Raw genomic sequence first — 6746 nt, 5'->3', positions numbered from 1 at the left:
GGCTGTGGATTTTAAGTGCACAGTTTCCATAGAGAGGAGAGTCGATGTGGACTGTAGTGAGCAGGGAATTCCAGAGAGATGATTTGAGGGTAGATTGCTTGGGTGGGGTACACTGATCTTAGGCACAAGGCAGGAGAATTGAGGGTGGGGTGCCCAGGGATCAACTAGAAGAACAGGGAAGACCCGCCCGTGGTCACTGCTGTGACCTCTGTGTCTTCTGGAGAGCTCTCAACAATGACGATAAATCAATGACTTAGAAGCTATGCCCTGTGTGAACTTGAGACAATGTTTGTCCAAGACCTGTAGCTAAATCATCCTTGGCCCAGTGTCATCTACCTGTGTCCATAGAAGCTCTGAGCACAAAGGAGTTTGGCCCTTCAGATAAAGCAGTAAGGGCTCCCAAGTCAAAGGAAGTATGGGTGGGACAGAGATATCTGTGGCTTGGGGTTCATCTGGGCAGGGGTTCTTGATGGGTAGAGGAAGGGGAGCAGGGCCTTCCTTTTTGAGGTTTTTGGTGTCCCTTGTAGTGACCAGGGACTTGTGGTTCATGGGGACAACTGTTGTGGAGACAGGTTTTATTTAGCTCCTGTGGGCTAAGTATGCTATGGGTCTCACTTTTTCTACCGTTGCCTCCCACCGCCGGTCAGCTTTTGTGTGGCTGCTGCAGACCCTTCCAGGCATCTTACCTAAGTGGGTTTGGAGTAGGAGAGAGGGGCAGACTCAGCAGTCATGTCTAAGGTCATCCCAGGCCAGTGGAAAGTCAGCAGTTGGATGAAGAAGGGATGCTAACCGGGATACGCACCTAAAGAAAAGAGCAGCTAGGACAAGGTGTGGCGGAGTAGGGTGGAGTCTTTCCCTAGCCTTCCTTTCTCCAGCAAGGCTTCAGAAGAAATGATGGCTGCTCTAGGGAGTTCTCATTATGCATGAGACCTGACATACCAATCCAAGGGTGATCAGGACCAGACTGATATGTGCCAGGCTGTCAAGGAGGCCAATGATAAGCAGCCCTACCTACCATCTCATGGATGTGGAGGAACAGGCCACATCCTGCTGTCTTCTCTCTGGTTTCCTACATGTGCAGTGATTCTCCCTCCCTTGATGAGTCCTTGGCTACAGGGTCCTCCAATTTCACTTTTATAGCCACGGTCACCTCATCTGCCTCACCACATCCATACCACCTTTTCTAGGCTGAGATGGCCTAATGGACAATTTACTTGGGTCCTCCCAGGGGGCCCTGGAGAAGAATGAAGGATAGGGTTGGAGAAGTCCAAATGAGGAGAGAGAGAAATGCTGCCAGTTCTCTTCCCAGAAATTCAGAGCCCAAAGAAACAGGGCCCAAGCCTGCACTTTAGCAAAAGGGACAGTTCATCCTCAGATTCCTCCCTGGGAGTTTGAGTGGGGCTGGCAGGGAGGGGAGAGCATCTGGCAAGTGGAGGCCAGACCCAAATCCTATGTTAACTTTTCTCTTGGGCAGGATCTCAGGTCTTAGGGATTTAGACGGCCAGACCATGACTTCTCTCTTCCTCTTGTCTCCCCTCTTGTCAGTCGTGTGCTGGCTACCTGCTCCTCAGCCCCAACAATGCATAGATGCTACTCCCCAAGTCCTTAACTAGTGAAAGGCTGACTGAGCATGCTGGTAGAGGCAGTGGCAGATGAGAAGGGTGAGGGATAGCATTCACCTAGCAGGTATTAAATAAACATGCACCTAACTCGGACTTGTCATTGGTTCCTGCTTTCTGCAGAAGTGAGACCAAGAGCGACAGACCATCGGCCTGGTACACAGAGGCCATGGTCCTGGCAGCTCAGCCCTATTAGTGAGGCTGGTGGGAGGCAGCCACTGCTTTGGAGAACCCAGACAACTGAGCCGATTGAAGGGCTGCTCTTTGGAGTTGCTGCCAAACAAATTTCAGGCCGGCCGCCTCGTGGCTTTCCTTTGGGCTCAGCGGACTCGCCGGATCTGCCCTTCAGAGGAGGCTCACGGGCTCCTCATGGGGCTACGGATTAACCCCTAAAATCTGAGTTTTGTTTGCAGAATTCTCTCTGAAGCTGAGGGAGCCTCTGGAGTCTCTCGTTCTTGCTGCTGGTTGGCAAGGGAGACCCGTGAGGTCATATGTGGCTGGCAGTGGCTCAGCCTCTGGCCTTGGATACAGATACCGAGCCTGGAAATCTGCCAGGAAACAGTGCTCACGTGGCCCAGCCTGTCAGTCCTCCCTTCACCAGTCAGCTCCATGTGGTTACAGAGCATGCCGTAACTGGGCATTGAGGGCACCAGCTTCTCCTTTCATATAGGGAGGATGCTGCATTTGCGTGTCGGTCTACAGACTCAGAGACCAGACTGCAGGATATCCCTTCCATTAATCTGTCCTGAACTGGTCTTGGTCTCATTCACACTCCTGGGCCCTCTGTCTTGTATCCTTTATTAACTCCTCAATTCCCAAACTGATTGACACGCTGGCCTCTTTCCCGGTCCGTCCCTCCCCCCATTCTAGATTCTTGGGCCTCCTCTCTTAGTTTGCTGAAGTTATTGAGGTCACTTTCTGCCATGGATTATTGTCTGGAGCTATGCCCATACTGTCGGTTAGCCTCTGAGGATCTCGGTCGACTCCTTCCGCTAACATCGCCTCCATGAGTATTGACTACAGACTGGATCCGGCTCACCCCCATCTGTTAGCTCAGACCACTTTCTCTAGTCCACCTGTCAATCTTCCTATTGCTGTACCATCTCGATGCATGTGCAAACATGCAGAGAAGGAACAGCAAGCTTCACTGTCCATTCTGTCAAAGTGTTGTGCACATGGCCCTCTGAATTTCAAACCCCATTCACAGGCTGGGACCTTCCCTTCCTCTATTTCCCATGGATGAGGCTCTTCTTAAAGAAATCTGGGAATGAGGAGGAGTGGGCTCTAGGGCAGCCTCTACATTTACCTGGGAGCTTCCCCTGAGCCAGGTACTATTCTAGGCATCACAAAGAATAAAGATGGCTCCCAGAGATTGTCCTCAAAGTGGGAAGCTAGCACCACGACACACCGTGAGCATGTCTGTGAGCAGAGGCAGCGGAAGAGGAACCTCTGGGAGCACCACGCTTTAATTTTTCTCAAGTCCACTGGTCTCTCAGTCTTACTCCAAGCAGGTGGAACTGTCAGGAAACGTGAAAAATAGAACAGAGATGGGCACCAGGAGAGTGTGGGGGCTGGGAAATCTCTAGATCCTCACGATATGCTGGTGGCCTTGTGCAGTGTGGACATGAATAACATCTAGCCTGTCACCCCTGGAACTGGCCAAGTTATATAGTCATTACTCTACTAAGAGATGGATGGAAGAATGTGTTAAGATGCAGTCCAATCAATATATTATTAAATAGGGGGAGGTGTACTTGGCTGAAGAGTTTCCTGGGAAACATGGAGTTTTTTTTAGTTACATATCTTTGCATTTGTGTTGCTACGATAGGAAATTATTTGCAATGGCTATTTCTGTGCTTGAGTATGTACCCTTCCTGTTGACCTCTCTCTCTCTCTCTCTCTCTCTCTCTCTCTCTCTCTCTCTCTCTCTCTCTCTCTCTCTGGTATACATGCCATATATTTCTTTGGAGAATTTTTTTTTCCCTGCAGCTTCATGCCTCAGTCTCCTCTAGATGGATTTGAAGTAAACCAGTACCACATCGCAGGTTCCAGACATGGAGTTTGGTTCAGGATTGAGCATATAACCCAGTTTACCCAATCAATGTCTAGTTTAGGACCTGGGTGTTGGGGCAGGAATGAGAAGTCCTTTCTCTATTGGGCTGTAGGTGGTGGTGGTGGTGGTGGTGGTGGTGGTGGGATCATCCTGATGTAGCTTCAGAACTTGTGCCCAGGTCTTGTATGACATGGAGTCAGGACTTAAACCCAGCCAAGGAACAATGAGAGAAGAACTCAGTTCTGAGGACAGTTTTATGTGCCATTTCCAGGTACCTGTAGTCAAGCCTATGGTGAAATTTGCAGACCACACAATGTAGGAGATTCCATATCCTTTGGCTCTTTGGTTGAAATTTCTTTCGACTGTTAACTTGTGACCTAGAATGGTATGAGTGGTCTGTGTTTATAGCACCCGTCCCATATGTTAAGCTCTTATAGGGCCCCTGCCTTCAAGGGGAATAAAAATAATGCAGTGTCAATCAAATTAACAAGTTTTAATAAAATGCTAAACTCCTTTTCTGGGATCTTAGCCCTCTTCTTCCCACTCCTATTGGTGTGGCTGTTGGCCTTCTCAAAACAAGGGGAAATGCAGGATTTTATTGTTAGCAGATATGTAAATTCATGGGCTGGTTGATTTGTGTTTATGTTTCTGGTGTATTAGTTACTTTTCTATCAGTATTTTAAAACACCATGACCAAAGCAACTTATAGAAGAAACAATTTAGTTGTTCCCAAGGATTAGAAGTCTATCATGGTGGGGAAGCACGGCAAGGAATAGGTATGGTGACTGGAGCAGCAAGCAAAGAGCTCCCATCTTAACTGAGAGCAGGAAGTAAAGAGTGAATTTGAAATGGCACAAGTCTTTAATCTCTCCAAATCATCCTTTAGATGTTCTTCCTCCACCAATGCCACGTCTCCTAAGCCTCCCCAAACATCACCACCAACTGGAAACCATGTGTTCACATGCCTGAGATGAGGGGGCATCTTATTCAAATTATTATACTAGTTATTTATGTAAATCATTGAGGTAAGAAGAGAGCAGGTCCCCCCAGCAGGGCAAGGGACAATGCATGAGATAGTGAGATGCTTTGAGCCCACACATCAGCCTACTGATGCTTATTCGATCTTTGGTCAACAAAGAGAATTTTGGTTCAGCTCCGGACCTGCTCTACTCATAACAGAGGATGCTCTGGGCATGGGAGAGTTAATGACCAACCTCCTCCAGAAAAGAAAAAGGCTTCAATAACAAAACCCAATAGCATGGAGGGAAGAGATACACGTTACCAGCCACAGAAAGCTTAAAAAGGAACCCACCCACAGCTCCCGCTACAAATGCTTTTAGCCCTACGTTAAATCTTCCCTCTAATGGCACCCCTGTTAAACGAGATATGTCACCCGACCTGAGGAGGCTGACTTGAAAGGCAAATAGTTGGAAGTGATTCCACACGTTATTAGTGAGAGCTGTTCTCACATTTCCGGCAAAAATAATGGAGCCGAGGTCTGAAGAGATGACTAATACCTCCCCATTACTGACCCGAGGCCCGGCATTACATTGTCATCCAGGCCACTCGGCTGGCCCTGCGAGCATATATTTCTGTGCTTGTCCTTTGGGTGCTTTATGCTAGACAGCTAGGTCCATGTTAACCTAGGCTGCCTGGCTTATCAAGAAGAGGGAGCATTCTATCATTGAGACAGGGCAGGTAGGACAGGGCCACCCTGGGCAGAAATGCTCTGCTCTGATAATTGGGGTGGCACTCTACCCACAGGAAGAGCAGTCACAAACCTGTCTCTGGCACATAGGGATCAGTCCTGATCCTGCTTATATCTCTGGCTTTCTCTCATCTTTATCAGCGTTCATGGACGTTCTGCAGGCTTCTTTCTGGAAACGTCTCTGGATTTAATCTTAATCTCTCCTGTTAAAATATTGACCTTTACCAGGCAATGGTGGTACAAGTCTGTAATCCCAGTACTAAAAGGTAGAGGCAGTCAGATGTCTGTGAGTTTGAGGCCAGCCTGGACTACAGAGTGAGTTCCAGGACAGCCAAGGCTACACAAAGAAACTCCAAATGACAAAAAGGAAACTAACAAAAACTAAAACAACAAAACAACCCCCCCCAAAAACAAAAAAACAAAACCCAAAACAACAACAACAAAAACAAAACAAAGAGAAAACCATTAACATTCATCTTTTTCTTTCAATATGATAGGAGAATATCACTCCTACTGATTATTTATGTCCTTCCTTCCTTCCTTCCTTTGAGACAAGGGCTTACATAATCTTGGCTGGCTTCCAACTGGCTATGTAGCCGATGATGACCTATAATTCCTGATCCCCCTACCTCTGCTTTCTTCTAGGGTTACATGCGTGCACCTGACAGACTCTAAGGAAGAACTTAACACTTGTCAACATTTGCTTGGAGGGAACTATGTGCCTGTCTGTCCCTGGGTCTTGCTTTTCATACTGCAGCGGCTTAGGTCAGTGGTGACCTTGGTGTTGATGTTTCTAATGAACACCTTACATTCTTGTCTCTCCTTACTTCTCAGTAATATTTCACCTCGTTGACTATTATTTCTATTGAAATATCTCCTCTCTGTCTGCTGCAACACTCTTTCCATTCCTTCTTTCTGCCTGGAGACAGACTCCTTTCCCAGTTTCCCAGACTCCTTTGTGGGTTCTTCCTCTGCTGTTAAACATCTGCATTTTGGGGTTCCCTAGGACTCATTGCTCATCTTTTTCTTATTCTATTGTTCCTCCAAAGATGATCTCTCCCGGGTGATTGTCCCTGAAGTAGCACCCATACACCAATGGCTTTTTCATTTGCCTCCTCCAGATATGTCCTTGGAGTCTAGGGCCACATTCACAACCATGCACATGACACCTCTGCTCTGAAGTCTATACACTGCCTGCAGCATGTCAGTTACAAACTTGAATCTGCTGTTCTCACACACAATCTTGGCCCACTTCCTCTGTTTCTTTTCTCCAAGTACAGAAAGGCTACACTTTTATTTGTCAAAGCTCAAAACCCAGAATTGCCCTTCTCTCTGTTCCCCTTATTCTAACTGATCAAGTCTCTGT

The sequence above is a fragment of the Rattus rattus genome, chromosome 8 (genome assembly GCF_011064425.1).
Source record: "Rattus rattus isolate New Zealand chromosome 8, Rrattus_CSIRO_v1, whole genome shotgun sequence".
Taxonomy (NCBI): Eukaryota; Metazoa; Chordata; class Mammalia; order Rodentia; family Muridae; genus Rattus; species Rattus rattus.
Note: the sequence above shows the minus strand (reverse complement) of the source record.